We start from the raw sequence: 17,851 nt of genomic DNA on the forward strand, positions 1-17,851 counted from the left end.
CAGTAGGGAAAATGTTGGAAAGCGGAGGGGTAGAAATTACTATTCCCACTCCAGTGAGTGCAACAGTAGGGAAAGTGTTGAGTAGGGGAGGAATACAAATTATTATTCCCACTCCAGTGAGTGCAACAGTAGGGAAAGTGTTGGATAGTGGAGGGGTACAAATTACTATTCCCACTCCAGTGAGTGCAACAGTAGGGAAAATGTTGGATAGCGGAGGGGTAAAAATTAATTTTCCCACTCCAGTGAGTGCAAAGTAGGGAAAGTGTTGGATAGCGGAGGGGTAAAACTTACTATTCCCACTCCAGTAAGTGCAACAGTAGGGAAAGTGTTGGATAGCGAGGTGTAACACTTAATATTCCCACTCCAGTGAGTGCAACAGTAGGGCAAGTGTTGGATAGTGGATAGGTAAAACTTACTATTCCCACTCAAGTGAGTGCGACAGTAGGAAAAGTGTTGGATAGCAGAGGGGTCAAATTTACTATTCCCACTCCACTGAATGCAACAGTAGGGGAAGTGTTGGATAGAGGAGAAGTGAAAATTACTATTCCCACTCAAGTGAGTGCAACAGCAGGGAAAGTGTTGGATAGTGGAGGGGTAAAAATTACTCTTCCCACTCCAGTGAGTGCAACAGTAGGAAAAGTGTTGGATAGCAGAAGGGTAAAAATAATACTCCCATTGGATTCATTACTTAATTTAAAACAAACAATATATCAACTACAACACAAAAGATTTTAAAAAACAAAAAAGAAAACATATAAAAATATAAAAAATGTACAAAAGAAAAAAAATTATAATTTTAAAAAGATCAAACAAATACTTATAAAGATTTTTTTTAAATGTAAAAATAATTTACAAACAAATAACTATTTTTAGTAGAAATTCATTATAATCCCAAACATTAATTATTACATACATGTATTCTTTTTTATTTCCTACCCTATAACACCACACAATTCGCAACACCCACCTAAAAAAATGTACCTCTTTAATTACCATAATTAATCATCAATTAAAGAAATAGAAATAATTAAAAAACAAATTAAAACAGATAAAAATGTATTTACTCCACAAACATTACCTCTAGAAAACCGAAACTCACACAAAATAAAAATAAACAATTATCATAAATATTAAATTGATGAATATTAATGATCAACAAATTATGAATTAATTAAACATAAATACATTTCCACCCTCTACGCCAATAAAAACCACAACCCACACCTAAAAATCATTACACAATTTCCATAACTAACTTAACATTAATTAATTAATATCAATTACCAACAACTTATTAATTAATTTAAAAGATATTACTTCCCACTTTTGACCTCTATAAGCCCCACTACTCACACCTAAAATTAATTACACAACTGCCATATTAAAATTTTAATTAATTAATTAGCATTAATTAACAAATAATTATTAATTAATTATAAATGAATTACTTCTCACCCTATTCCCCTATAAACCCCCCACCTGCTCCTAAAAAAATAACACATCTAACATAATTAATTGACAATTCATTAATTAATACTGATTAACAAGCAATTAATACATAATTAATATTAAATTAATTCCCACAATTAACACTATAAAATATACATTAAATATATGTTAATACATACAAAATATTAATTATTGTATTATGATTAGGGCTATAAGTTTTCGTTTTTACGGATTTTTACATATAAATACAAACGGAAAACTATATTTCCTTTGTCTGTATTTATATTTAGAAACAGCAAAATACTTGCAAATTTTGCTGCGCTGCTGTGCTCCAGTGCACAAGACCGTGTACATCATGCGTGACACCAGACACAGGAAATGCGTGCAATGCTGCGATGCAGGTCTTTAACAAAATCCTCCCGGAGCGTGCTGTGGCCAAGGGGCTTTGAAGGAAAGTTTGAGGGACTGGCTGCCAGGTATATTGAGGGTCGCTAACCTGATGCAGGGCAGGTAGGAGACAGTACAGAAACCGCATCTGAGGTTACAGCACCGCGGAAATATTTCAGTGCTGGATTACTGCCGCTGCACCCAATGTCAGTGTATTTTGCTACCAACGTTCCATAAGGAAAACAATATGGTGGTCTGAGAACACGATGTGTCTCTGCAGAAAGCATAGGTGTGTGTAATAACATCCGCCAATGTTTAACCTGAGGAAAATTTATTTTTTGCAACCCGAGTCACACACATTCCAAAGAAACAATTCTGCTGCCCTGTGTAAAAGGCAGCTCTTTACGTTTCGGTGTTTATCCCACTGAGCACAGGGGGGTCCTGTAGACACTGCCCGGGGGCTCTAAGAAGGGGTGAAAACAAAGCTTTTTTAGCAAGTGAATGGTCTTTTTAAAGACCTGTGAAGTACTCAGGTGCGGCTCTGTGTGTGCCAGGGAAGCTGTCTCAGCCCGGGCTGACAGCACGGGGGAGGGGAGAAAGCCCTTTGAGCCAAATGGGTGTTGTGCTCCTGGTGGGAAAGATGGCCCCACTGTGCAACCCGGAAAGCTGTACAATCCCTGCTAATGAGGTCTAATCACTTGGAAACTAGTCAGCTCAATGTGAGTGCTAGGATGTAGGGGAGACAGCCACCCACAGATCTGTACGTTCATCCTCACAGTTCAACCAAATAGAACACTAATCCCCACAAGCAGAGCCCTAGCCAAGCAATTGATTGAAATTTCTCAACATGGATTCCCTCATCCATACAAGCAGCTATTGCCCTCTGAGTTCTCCCCTCTCATACATTGACGGTGACAGTGCCCTCACAAAACAACTGAGCGCATGTGTGCATTGGCAATGTACATAAAAGTGGAAAAATACTAGCTGTAGCATCGTTTTTTGCTTGTGGCAAAAATAAATGTGGATAAATACAGAAAAAATGCCCAAAAAATAAATTTGGATAAATACAGACGGAAATGGCAAAAAAATAAATACCATAAAACCGGGAGCCCTAATTATAATGACATGATTTCCCACCCTATTCCCCTATAAACCCACAATCCGCTCCCAAAAAAATGACCCAATTAACATAATTACCAATTAATTAATAACAAGTAACAACCAATTAATAAATAATTAATATTACATTAATTCCCACAATTCACACTATAACATGTAAATTAAATAAATAAGGAAGCTTGGGACAACCTTTCGAAAGCGGCAGAGTTCTGGGATAGTAAGCTTTTCTGGAACACAGTGAATAGTCCCTTCACTCTACAGAAGGAGGATTTCCCTGTATTATCTGCCCAGGTTAGTGAGGAAAACTGGGTCGTGTTTTTTACTAGTATTTTTAACCCGGGGGGGGAGCCTCCATATGTTCAAGGGCTGTAGCCTCCGGCCCAAACCTCCCCCTCAATTTTACAAACCTAGAGGTGGTTAACGCCATCCGGAAAAGTAATGGAGGGAAGGCCCATGGGCCTGACGGGGTGCCGATTGATCTTTACAAAGCAGATACTTTGTTATCGGGCCCCCTTTTGACCAAGGTCTTTAATGCAGCAGCTATGGAAAGCAACCCTTTAACATGGGGTGAGTAGATAATCATACCAATTTATAAGAAAGGAGATAGATGTGAGGCCAAGAACTATCGCCCTATCTCCCTCCCAGACTCTTCCCTAAAAATAATGAGCAGGGTGTTTCTGTTGCGACTGGAGCAGTGGGCAGAGGCTAATGGTATCCTTGCAGATTCCCAATTTGGGTTTCGCAAGGGCCTTGGTACCATCGAGCAGTGTATTAACCTAGATCTTATTATAGGTAAATACACACGAGAAAAGCAGGGCTCGTTATTCCTCTGCTTTGCGGATATCTCCAGCGCATTTGATTTGGTGGACCACGCTTTATTGTGGACCACGTTATTAGATATGGGCGCCCCGGCTGCGATTGTTCATTTCCTGGCTAGATTATATAGTAACTTATCGGCCCAGATTCGATTTGGCCAAGCAGGGGAATGTACCAATAACATCAAGGTCAAATCAGGTATTAGGCAAGGCTGTGTCCTTGCCCCTTTACTTTTCTCCCTTTTTAATAACGCCATGGACTCTGAGCTGAGACTAGTTAATGCTGATGCATCTCTTCTTGAGGGCCAAGCGATCCCCGTATTGCTCTATGCAGACGACACAGTCTTACTATCCAGAACACCGGTCGGTCTGCAGAGACTAATGGACAAATTCTCTGATTTTATTAAGGGGAGGAAACTAAAAATTAATAACTCTAAAACTTTTATCATGGCTTGTGGGAAGAAGGTAAGGAAACTAAGATCATTCCAGTTTGAGGACCAAAAGATCCAAATGGTAGATAAATTCTGCTATTTGGGCATCACTTTTAACAGTAATGGCACCTGGGCACAGGAGATACTTAATGTCAAGGCTAAGATGGGCAGAGGCACCTTCGGTGTTTTTAAATTTGTTTCTAAATTAGGAAGTCGTCGTATATGTGACATGTTGCATATCTATCTCATAGGTTTAAGACCACTAATGGCCTGGAGATCTATCTGGGCCAAGAAGGAAACTGGTTTTACCAGGAGAATCATTCAAGACTGCCTCCGATTGGATATATAGTCCGATCCTATGGCTTAATTACGTCACAACATCATTTAGGGATGTATTCGATTTGAATGTTTTTTTGGACCCCGCTAGTGCCACTGATATTTCAAAAGTGGAGCTTAAACATGTCTATCTCGGGGCTAAAGCCAAATTGCGTAGGGATGCCACTTGCCTGTATGTAACACATCAATTTTATCACTCTAATAATCAGGCAAGCTTCAGCTTTTCTAAGTATTTAAAAGTGGTTACCAAGCAATCCCATCAGTATGTCCTTACCACACTGCGATTAGGTATTGTCCATAATCTGGTGACTTTCCCCCTGATACAAAAGTATACGTCAACCCCCTGCCCATGTGATGGGTCTTCGAAACAGAGCACCGAGCGCTTTTTGCTTCTTGGTCCTTTGTTTTTGTATCTCGGTATAGCCTACCTTAAACCGCTTTTTAAAAAATATTCTGTGTCAAGTGTTAAAACTGCTATGAGGCTTCTATTTGCTCTTGACGAACCGGATGTGTGTTTTTTTACAGCGGTATTTATTCTGAAATCTGTGTCTGTCAGGAAAAGTAGGGCCTTTTTAACCTAACATCGAATGCATTGTTTCCAGTAAAATTATCAGCCCTTGCCTATTTTGCTGCCCCTCTCTTTTATTGATTGTATGACTTTTAATATTTCACAAATTGCTTTGTATTATTGATGTATTATATGTGCTTTTATGATTGTTTTTTTCAAATGATCGAATAAAGCTTTTGAAATGAAATGAAATAAATACTAATAAATACAAAATATTAATAAATGTATTATAATTAAGTTACATCCCACCCTATTTCCCTATAAACCCACAACCCGCTCCTAAAAAAAACCCACAATTAACATAATTATCAATTAATGCCTCTCTCCTCCACTTCAGAAATGCAAGGCTACACCACATTTACAAGGATATGGTGCAGCTTTGCATTTCCCCCTGCACTGGCGTAACACTTAGCTGTGTAGCAGCAACCTTTGCACCATAATGCAAGGATGTCTATGTGCAGGGGAGGATTGTTTATGTGTAGGAAGGTGTCCCTCTCCTCGTTTCGCCAAATTAAGACCAAGTTGTCACTGGCCTTAATTTTGGTGCTGCCTCTTATTTACACTGCCCTTGTAATCGGTGGAACGCCCACTGCCCACCCCTTTCACACTAAGCATATCGTGAAAGTGGGCCTTATTTACAAGGCAGCGTTAAGCCATGTTAAGTGGCTTAGCGCTGCCTTGTAAATAAGGTGAACCCCCTATAGCCACAGAAACGTAACAAAAAGTGACGTTCCTGTGGCGATAGGGGTTTGTCTGTATGTCCATAGGTTTCACTAGCATGATAAATGATTTGATGTCCAACAATTCAGGAATTTATCTAGCCCACCCGCACTTACATTCACAACCCCAGGACCAGATGGGAGATAGCGTTTACAACGCAGTCAGACTCATTACATGGCAGTTCCTTTTTAAAATTCAAGTCATTAGATCGACTTGCTGTAGGTGGTGCTATAACCTTTCCAACACCTTCCCTACTGTTGCACAGACTAGAGTTGGAATAGTAAATTATACTATTCCGAAGTCCAGTGCGCCCCCTACAGCAAGTCGATCTAATGACTTGCATGGTAACGACCGCGTTGTAAAGGAACGCAATGTAATAGAATGCGATGTAACATGCTTTATTCAGACCAGACATGTAAAAACCTTTGGTGGGGGCAACATTTTTGCAGGGTCCTAAGTGATTTCCCATTCAAGTTGCAGTGCGTAATAATAGGAAACAAGTATGATGGGAAACAGAAAACCACAGTATTTGCAGTGGTGCTACAACATTAACTGCATTATGAAGTAACCGTTTAGGCCTGTTGTTTATTATGGAAATAAATGCTGTAACATGAGTGCAGGCCCCCCTGTAAGAGTAGGTTCTTGGCTCCAGCTGCACTTCCTTTTGACGGTCCACGCAAGACTATAATCCACCCTTCACTTCAATGGAAATGAGATAAATCATAAGGTATGGGTATTAATTGGGAGTGTGTGAAATTTGTGTAATATGTTTTCATGTAACTAAGTGAAAGATTGACAAGTTTAAGCATAATTACGTGAAATGCAAATCTGTTATATTGCTCTATATTTGATCACATTTATGGTGCAAGGACACATGTAACAAAAGTGTCGCAAACAACAGTCAATTGCAGTTTCTTGTTATAATTTTGGGAACTTCGCATAACATGCTGAACACAATTTTCTTTCCATGATTACTCAAACTACTGCACCGTAATTTAATTTTCGCCCAGGCTTAGTGTTAAAAGCAGGGCTTTAAGTGGGTCGGGTCTCGCCGGTGCTTAGCAACAGCAGTTATGAAAAGCAGGTGTGGAGACGAGTCCCTATTGGGCTCTCCATTTTTGCCATCACCCTCCAGGTGAAAATAAATATCTTAACCCTGCAGCAGTGCCACCCTTCAATGCCAAGACCTGGAACGATCTCCCCCTTCACCTTTAGGGAAGCCCGACACTGCACCAATTCAGGAAGGACCTCAAGACCTGGCTCTACGAAAGACCCCCAACGGAGCTGCTTACACCCACCCCTCAGTGCCTTGAGACCCTAATGGGTGAGTAATGATCTCTACAAAACCCTGATTGATTGATTAAGGTAACTTCAAAGAGACTCTATAAAGTTCTTTCACAGTCTCATAATTTCAGAACTGAAGGATTGTCATATTATATCCAACGAAGTCATAGTTGTTGCTTATGATACTAACAACCATTGACAAAGCCAATGGTTTAAGTTTGCTGTAGGTGTAATGTTACTTGTTGTATTATATATCTGGATGCAATGACAAAAGCAGCAAAATACCAGTCCGCAGCACATGATGCTAAGGACAGATTTTTCACTTACAGGTTTTAAGCCACATTCTTCATTACATTGGCCACATCCCTTTGAGAGACCCTCCAGTTTTTTCATCCCACTTAAAGCCCTGATTAAAAATGCCGCTTTTACAGTGTTATTAAAAACATATTCTTTGATAAATGTGGTACGGTACGTCCAGTGAGTACTAAGCAGGGGCTGCCTTAGGCATGTGCAAGCTGTGCACCTGCACAGGGCCGCCAAACCCCATGGGCCTACATGCCAATATAAATCCTTAATTTAATAATCCTCTGAGGACGGATACATATTTGCGTGGCAGCCCCTGGCAGGGATTTGGCGGCCTCCGGCTCTGTTCCACTTCCAACCACCCTGACCCTCCTCCTCTTCACTGGCCTCCGCACCTGCATTCCTCCTGGTTCCAGATTGGCTTCTTTTTTCCCCAAACCACTGCTGGCCCGCTGGTACAGGCATATATAAGCCACAGCCACCGCCATCCTTTCATTCCCTGTTACTCTTGCGCGAAAGCAACTATAACCTTTTCCTCTCATCAGGGCGAGTCGTCTTACAAGTTTATCTATAGTTATTATAAAGTACTGGTGTTAGCGCAATAGTCATAGTTAATATCTGGTGGGTTAGAGGGCACACGACATTCGCGTACCCATTGCAAGCAAAACGAAGAGAATTCGAGTACACAAATCTGGTTTTTCGAAACGAAAGAGAAAGGCGGCTCAGCAGGCTATCGTAGCGTCACAGGAAGGAGCAATCCTGAACTTTATTACCCAAGGGAAACCTAAAGATGGAGAATCCTCCAGCCAGAGTACTGCTGATGCACTAGGTAAAACAGGCGCTGACGACCATAAACAAGAACAAAAAAATGATGATATCCATGAGCAGAATGATACTCACGAGCAGACCAATGAAAATGGACATGGTGACTCTGAGACGAATTCGGAAGAGTAGGAGCAGCCACAGGTACTGGTCATCTACACCTTTTCAGGACGTTTTATCAAAACACCTTCCTGAGCTCCGGGGGGCTCCTCCCCGCCCGGACACCCTCTTCTGGGGCCCCCTACCTACGATCCCTGCCCTAAGCCACCATAAGCCCAGAGCTGCCCCTGTACTAAGAAACGTCCCAGAGTCTAAAAATCAGCAAGACGCAGTCCACTACAGTACTAAGCTCCCATTCAACATAGCTCCCATAACGGAATGATGCTTGATGTTCTAAAGCTTCTAATGAATTCACATTATATAAATATATGTGTTTCTGGTCTTGTTGCCTCTGTAAGTCCAGTCAAAACAGGAACCTTTTCATCTCCTCAGTTGCAGAGTGAATCAGACTAGCGCTGATAATGGATTCTATAAAATGAACTATACCTGTATAAATGTAATTTTACCACAGCAGCCATAAACCTGCAGAAGTGCTGCATGGTTCTGCACACAGGAGACAAACATACAGGACGATTGTAGGCGGCCGTCAGAGCTGTATATGGATTTATGTAAGACTACTGGGCCTATAATTCAGCACAAATGTGATTGCACGTACAGAATAAACGTGTTGGCATGAAGATGTAAAGTTGTTTAAATATGATTTGTGCACTGGATAGAGTCTGAAATGGCCTGGGATCACATTAGGGCAGCGTCTTGGGATAATGTACATGTGAATATATGCCGGACAGGATGTTGGTCCTGAAGGACTCTTGAAACTCTCTCAAATAGAAAGAAAAACTAGGTGGATATTATGTATTCTAGGGGCATATGTATCAACATCCGTGTTTACGATTTTCAAATAGCGATTTTTTGGGAATCGCTATTTGAGAATTGCAAAACGGGATGTATTCAAAAGATCGTACATTTTTAGCGATTTCTTAGTTTTCCTTAATTGTGATTAGCAAATTGCGAAATCGCAATTAAGGAATACCTTCCCATTCATTCCTATGGGCCAGGAGGCCCGTAGGAATGAATGGGAAATCATTCTCAATTTGCGATTCGCAATTTGAGAATCGCAAATTGAGAATAATTTCAAGGGTGCAAGGGCGTCATAAGAACACCCTGATGCACTCCTGAAATGAGCAGGTGTGTGCATATGGCGCATATACATGCCCTAAGGCAGAGGTCTTCAAACTTTTGTAGGTTGAGCCCCCCCAGCTGAATTTTTTTAGATGTTGGGCCCCCCCCCACCACCTGACAGAAATTTCTGGACTCGACCGCCAAGCGCACATTCCGGGCATATTCAGCGAATAACATTCAATACAATAATTTTTTTATGGTTGTTGCATGAAGCAAACATTTCTATACAAATAGTAATAGACTCCCTCACATCAATAACATTAAAAAGACATTAAACAAAACGGTATTTGCAAGAATTTGTTTAGGAATTATTCCAGTCCATCAGGGAAAAAACAGAACTGTCTCTATCAAGGGCCCCCTGGAAGGCTGAATTGTAGTGCATTTAGATGTCTCCTTTTGTAATTTAGGACGAAAACCTTAATGGGGCACGACATGCCCATACTTGTGTACAGGGGTGAGTGAGGCGACCATATGAATTTGGGTGCGCATGTTAGTGCAGAGTAGGACGAATAAATGTATGGTTAGCGGTGGGCTTATTCGAGTGAGATTGCAGATTTAACAGAGTGGGGGACAGGTGAGTGAAGTGTCACGAGTGCAGGTTGAGTAGTGTGCTCGTGTGACTGCAGGGTGAGGTACAGGGTGAACAGCGCAAGTTCATTGTGAGTGCAGAGTGATCACTGTGAGTGGAGGGTAAGGGGGTGAACGGTGTGAAAACATGGTGATCAGTGTGAGTGCAAGGTGAGAAGGTGAGTGGGTGAATAGCGTGAGTGCATGGTGATAGGTGTGAGCGCATTGTGATCACTGTGAGTGCAGAGTGATCACTGTGAGTGGAGGGTAAGTGGGTGAATGGTGTGAGTGCATCGTGGTCAGTGTGAGTGCTGGGTGAGAGTGAAAGTGAAGGGCGAGAATGAGGAGTGAGTGGTCTGAATGCAGGGTGCATTCCTAGACACTTAAAGTAACTCGGCATGTAGGGTTTCAAATGTGTTAAACTATTGCTATTATGGCAGTAACCAGGGATCAGGGTGTCGGAAAGAAATAATGTGCTCATGCCTCAACAAACTTCCAGTCTTATGATTAGGGTTGCCAGCTCATTATTTTGATGTCACAGAGGGTATAAAAATAATCAGTCACCTAAAGATGTACAAGCTACACTAAGTGGGGTTGTTAGTGCCGGTTTTATTCTCCCTGCAGATTACATCTAGCAATGTCTACTCCCACAACATTAGGCACATTTGATCTGCAAATGAGATAAAAGAACCATCTGTAGTTGTAACAGTAGGTTGCTTTGTACTGACCCCATTTGTGCTGCAGAGAAGACAGCACAGCAGTTAGAAAGGAATAGATTTTGACTTTTTTCTCCAGCTTATTTGCGGAGTTTTTTTGAAGGAGCTGCTTATCCGGTCATTTTACCTGAAAACTTAACGTTACCTCCCACTCATCATTGTTTTTTACAGTTTTTAACTTTTATTTAGTAGGAGCTTGACCCAAAGGGGTCTTATGGCTTTTTACATGAGCGCCAGTTATGTTACACAAGCACATTTGTGTTGTTTTTTTTAGGCAGCGTTGACTAAGTGATTAGCCCAGAATCACAGAATGTTAATTAAGCTGACCCCATGACCCTAACTAGGCTCTCCAGTTCCACAGTCTTTTCATCACACCTTTATTAATATTTCCAAAATGTACAGCTTTTTCTGCGGCGCGATATAAAGATGAAAAACGGTTTCAAGCCTGATAAACTTCACTATACCAAGACGTCCAGAATGCAGGTTTGGACATATCTCACCTCAGACAAACCTGTTCTACTTAGTGAGGCCCATTCCTACTTGTATAATAATGTTTCCAGTGCCTTTCCTGAACTCCCCTCAATGTGCTGTGATTCTTGCACTGTCTGTCCCGCTGTATGTTCCGTTTCTTTATGTGACGCAGCTCCCACATTTATTTGCCTCCGTTATTTATGGTGTTCAGGCAGCTCGCAGTGCAGTATCGGATGAATTCTCAAATATGCAGCGCTGCCACTAAGTATGAAAGAGCCCGTCCTGGGATGGCCGTAAACACAATAACTCAAGCCTAAATTGAAGCCACAGACTGACGTAATAGCTTGGTCTGTGGCGCCTTTTGCATGCTTCCTAAACCGACCCTTTCACAGATCGTCACAGGGTGAGGTGTGGTCTGTGAGAAAGTGTCACTCGTATTTATTGATATGTCACTCGAAATAACACTGAAATTATGAAAATGTCACACATAGCATTCTGACGCCTTGGCAGCTATGGATAGATAAGGAGCTACAGTATAACAATTACTTACCCAGCATTATCTCGCACATTCCCTGTACCCCAGGTTGTAATTATTCCCAGTAAAAGAACTGTGTTCCGAGAAGCACCTCACACGTACCTTGTTCTCCTGGGCACAGTCAGTCAAGCAGAACAGTTTGTAGTGAAAGCTGCGATCCCAGCAGTGCCTCACACATACCTTGTACTCTTGGGCAGCCTCCTCTACAGTTTCGTTTCTGCTGCTTTGCATCTGGCGCAGCCGCCTCTAAAATTGTGCCGCCCGGGGCGGACTGCCCCCCCCCCCACCCCCCCGCACCCCCCTAGCTACGCTTGCCTCCCACTGCACATCGAGCATGTCACCTACAAATTAACCCCCTCCTGGGAGATTTAGCAACACAAAAGATGCAATCGAACTCCTCTCCCTCCCCCTTTCAAATACCGGAGTCCTCCAAGTAGACAGGGAACAAAGGTCAGAGTGGAGTTCGCACTCCCCCTGGGAAGGTGTCGCGCCCCCCCTGGGAAGGTGTCGCGCCCCCCCAGTGGGGCGCGCCCCACAGATTGAAGAACACTGCCCTAAGGGCATGTATTTGCGCCACATGGCACTTTGAAACATGCCAAAAAGTGCATTATTGAGAGAAATTGCAAATTACCACCAACTTCAAGTTGGTGGTAATTTGCAATTTCCTTGGGAGAAATCGCACAACTTGGGTGCTTAATACATAGCACTTAAGGAATCGCAATTTGCGATTCCTTAAATGCTTATGCAAAATTAAGGAAACACAAATTTAGCGATTCCTTAATTTTGCGATGAGATTTTCCTTGTACATCACGTTTTGTGAACTTTTAGTCGCAAACGCTGCTTTTTTGTGAATCACAGCGTTAGCGACTAAAAATCCATTTCATTCATATGCCCTGAGGTGAGAATTGCAAGTCTGTGTTTAAATGCTACCCTGCAGTTGTACTAGGTTTTCGGTGAAAACATTCCATGCTGGACAACCTGTGTGTTGCAAACCCAGCGTATCAGTGCTTGACAACAAAGTGAGATGTGAATTAGAGCCACGGCGCAATGAAACAGAAAGGAAATTCAAAAATGTGATACGCAAATGCAAAAAAACATGCGATGACGCCAAACGTGGGTACAAAAAGTAGCGAAAACCAGCCACAGGCCTGCAAATGCCACACGTCTGGCGGAACAATGCACCATAAAAAACCACAGAAAAAATACACCGGAAACAAGCCAAAGCACATAGCAACATGGATGCACCCTGACCCAGCGCAGAGGCCAACACGAACCCCACAACTCCCACGGACCACCAGCAAGGAAAAACGGGATCGGGGAAGGCCACGGAGAAGAGGGAGAGGAAGACGGGGTGCAGACCGCAGGAAAATAAGACTAGTGTCATAGAGGTGAAAGAACACTACCAGCGACTGGCACACTAGCAGGCTACCTGGATTGCAGTCGGAGTGCCGAGGAGGCCAATCCACGAGGTCAAAAGGCACCGGCATGACGTGACTACCTCAACCAGGCACCATATAACTGCCAACAGTAAGGCAGCAGGGGCGACAGGAGGTGGCAGTCCAGCGACACCGGAGGAGCTTGAGGAAACCCAGGCCACAGTCATCAGTGTAGAGAAGGTGTAAGGAGTAGGGACTACTGACACAGCTCGAGAGGACCTGACACAACATCAACAGGTAGTGCAATGAACAAGGACTGGGGGGACGGTGCGAGAATGGCACAATGGCATATATGCACAATGAGGCGTAGCACACTGTTCACCCACAAACACCCAGGATCATGTCCCAGATCCCCTTGGCACGAACAGTACACCCACATTGACTACAACGTGATTTTTTAACAGTCTTTTTAAATTGAACTAATGTATGAAATGTATTTCTATGAACTTTTATGGTCTTCTTTGCAAAACCGAATAAAGTGATTTTTTTTTTTTTGACTACAACGTGGAACAAATCGTACAGCCTGCACCGCCGAACATAGGACACAACTGGCTCCGCACATGCACAGAAACATGCCCACTACATCTGAAAGAGCTGGAAACAGTAAAATGGAAATGTACGCATACGACCTCATATCCGTCATGTAGTCCAAATTTACACTGTCCCGCAGGAGAATCCAGCACCCCCAAACAGTCACAATGTACATTGCCATACAGTCTGCATGCAAACCACCACAATGCGTCAATATATATGTCAACACGAAGTCAACACGCACCTCCCATTCACATTGCAGAGGGGCGCACAGTACCTTCAGCAGAGCACAGAATACAACACATCAGTGATGCCGGAGAGGACACCACACCGTCGACTCCGAAGCCCTACAACAGCCCGTGGATATCTCACGCAACCCCCCACCAGGACCCGGCCAGCCAGGCTTCTCAGGGGGGACACCGAGCCTGCAACAGACCACAGAGCAGGAAGCACCCACAAGCATTGCTGGCTCACGACACTTCACCCACCCACACATGGCATCCCAATGTCATGTATCAGCATGCCAAAAGTAGGTGGCGCCACAGGTGTGGGTGAGGGCCGAACCAATACGTAGGGGTCGATAACCCTTCAGGCCCCATCCACTACCCACTAAGGAGACCCACACTGCCATAGAGACACATGCAGATGCACATTCACAGCACAGAACCACGCCCAGGGGCGCTCAAATAGCAGTCACACTCTCATGTTGGCTCTGCGTACGATGGCCCTGGCCACTCCCCCAACGAACTGAGTGGGTGACGACTGAGCTACATGTCCAAGCTCCAACCTGCTGCCTGTCGTGACATGTCTGCATCCGATGTACACAGCACAATGTAATGTTGTAGGGCCCAGGGCCCACATGCATACCACAAGACAACAGGGACACACGCAGATATCATGTTGAACTGAATATGGGCACATCCCTTTATTGGCAGGGCTACATGTACAGTGACTCCTGTGCTGGATGTGTGTGGGGTGAGTAAGTCATTCTGCACAGAATGTCTGGTGCTGGCTACCACTTGAACATTGGACACCAGTGCAACGGAAACAGAAAAACACATGCATTACAGAGTCAACTGCTGAGCAACATGGAGTGAGCCGGAGAAAGTCCAGAGGACAGCCAACATGCAAACAGAAGTGTCCGTGAGTTGCAGTGCATTGGGGTTGGCACACTAGAGTTGAGCGTGCTCATGTCAAGTAGAAGTCTAGGATTGTGTCCCTTTGACATATTCCTGAAGCAGATGCAGTGGGGTGTGTTAGACCTGCATCATCTTCACCATCTACATCTCAGGGCTCCCACACTGTTTGAGGTGACATAGCTGCGCAACCGCTCCATAGCACAAAATACAATCAGCAACGGTTGATTTTATCTGGAAGCAGCAAATGGAGGAGTGGAAGGATACAGCCTCGTTGCCACCACCAATTCAGTATCAGCTACATGAGGATGAAAACTGCCCCCTAGTCCATAGACTCAGACGCCACCAAAGTTCGACCAGAGAGTGTCCATGAATGTTGGGGAACAGACATAGTGGCACCGGGGATGAGTGGGTATGTAGTCTGCGATGATGCCAGTACACTGATATGAACTCCGAACATTGCAAAATCATGACTCTGTGACCTACTAGACTGCATTGTAGGCTAGAAGCAGCGGTCAGCAGCGGCCCACAGCCACATGTCGTTGGCTCGCAATGCACAGTGCTAGTGACACCAGGGCAGTTGTTGGTAGTGTTTGAACACCTCCGTAACGATGATCCTATTCTCTCCGCCAAGGTCCAAGGTGTCATCCTCTTACGCCTCTCCTTGAGTGCAACGATATGTAATCTGCCTTTGCATACTCAAGGTTCCGTTCCAAATCTGTGACCTACTCGAGCACAACCTAGGCCGAGAGCAGCGTAGGGCGGAGGCAGCAGTCAGCACAGGCCATTCACTGAGTGTCACTGGCATTGGTTGATGGCCCCACCAGTCTGCGTAGTTCAGGTTCAGTGGCACCACGTGTTCGGTCACCTCCATGACTGTGACCTGGCTTTCATCTTCCTCTTACTCCTCTCTGTGTGACCACTGGTGTGGACTCTGCCATTCGTTATTCACGACTAGGTGCTGAATGTGAGACCTACTGGTCCGAAGGGTAATCCTGGCCCCTCATCCACATGTCGCTGGCTGGCATTGAACAGGATTTGTGGCAGCACGTGTCGCCAGCTGGCGTTGAACAGGGTTTGTGGCAGCACGTGTCACCGGATGGCATTGAACAGGGTTTGTGGCAGCACGTGTCGCCGGCTGGCATTGAACAGGGTTAGAGGCACCACGTGTCGCAAGATGCCCATATGGAACTATGCCTCATGGATTGGGGTCACTGCCATTCAGGAGCAAGGACACAGTTTCACATATGGGACCCACTGGGCCTCAGAAGACCACATTAGAACATGTCAGCGAGGAAGGAGTAATGTGGGCCAGCGTTGGGGGCCAGCGAAGGTCTGAAAGGCTGGCAGGGTTGCGGGCCTCGGACTTAAAGCTTACACAGGGATGTGGTGGGCCCTCCTTGACACACGCCGGTGTTGGCTGCTGATCAGTCTGGCCTGGCTGCGCAGGGTTGGACCTGATGGGTTCGTGGTCCAGCAGCCCGGTGATGGCAGGCGCACAGGATCTCAGGCAACTCTGCTAATGAGGATGGCGTTGGCCTTGTGGCGGGTGGGAGGCATCGCCCTGGCACAGACGTTGGGCTTTCTTTAAGAGGCCCACGTCCAGGGCTACGTGCTTTTTATTCACACCCCTACTCTGGCCTGGCGCACGCCGGGCCATCCCACTCTGCTCACGCTTAAGGGGGGTGGGGTAACAGACAACATTTCCGCGAGGACCCCCACTGGCTGGGGTGACATGGTTGCATCCACTGTCCACTACACTCCATACACCAGAGGTGTATCTCGCCATAGATATGGGTGTGTTATGCATACTGCGGTCTGTCCACCACATCGCCGCCACTCTTGGCATTGTGTACTTACCCAATCATGGGTGTGTACTGCATCCTTCACACATACCTGGTTGCCACCTCTCCCCACATTTGGATATTGTGTGGTTGACGTGCCATACCAATGATTGGTCATGTTCACGGCTTGCCCAAGTTACCATTGTAAGTTTTTCTATCGTGTCCCATGAGGGGGCATGTTGTTGTGCATTTTGGTTGTGACTTGGTGACGTGTGCATTGCCAGAGTTGTGGATTGCATGGTTGTGAAGTTGAGATGAGTGGGATGTTAATTGGGAACTTGCCAAGGGGCTGTGCATTTCACTTGGTGCAATCCTGGGAACGCTGGTTGCTGATGGACTGTCAGAGGATGAAGAGATCATGCACACTGGCTCTGTATTTGGAGGCGGCATTGGTGAAGGGCCCACTGTCTACGGATGTTGCCTGCACATTGATGTGTGACGTGTGCTTCCTGTTGCGCTGATTGTGTGCTGTGTGACCAGGGGGCACAGGTGGAACATGTGTGCAGTGGATTGCCCCCAACACATGCGTCCATCCGGTTATGGTGTATGGTCCTTGCATGGTCTCCGGCGGTTCCTGCGCATTGTGTTGGACGTATGGGGTCTGGGGTGCCAGGATGATGCTGATGTCCAGGACCGGTGTTGGGGACTTTTATGTGGCTGGCTCTGAGACTCCGCTGACTCTGGTGGGTGTTAGTTGGGGTGTGCCAGTGGCCAACAGGTGCAACACTGCCAGCAGCTTGGTGTGGGGTGGGATGTTGGTTGTCCGCTGTGTTGGTGCAATTGGCCTGTTGGGCTATGATGGCCAATATGTGTAGGATGGTTGTCCCTTTCAGCCTCTAGTGGACAGTGACATTGTCAGATGTTCAGCCTGTGAGGTAGGTGCGTTTCCTGGGGGGCCGCTGTCTTTGTCTGTGCTGCCTCTGTGGTGGTCCAGTGGGGGTGTGCCGGGTGGGTGTAGTTGCCCTCTTGGGTATCCGGGCTGCATGATGTGTGGCTCTATGGAATCTGCTGCCCTTGCGATGGCTCCCTGGGCTGTGCTCCCTTTTGTAGTGCAGGGTCCAACTCTACACCAGGTCAGAGCAGGTGTTAATTTCCTGCTGCTAACGCGCCTTATCACGTGTTTTGTGTTCTTATCGCCGATC

Source organism: Lissotriton vulgaris, chromosome 1_1, assembly GCF_964263255.1.
Source record: "Lissotriton vulgaris chromosome 1_1, aLisVul1.2, whole genome shotgun sequence".
NCBI classification, from domain to species: Eukaryota; Metazoa; Chordata; class Amphibia; order Caudata; family Salamandridae; genus Lissotriton; species Lissotriton vulgaris.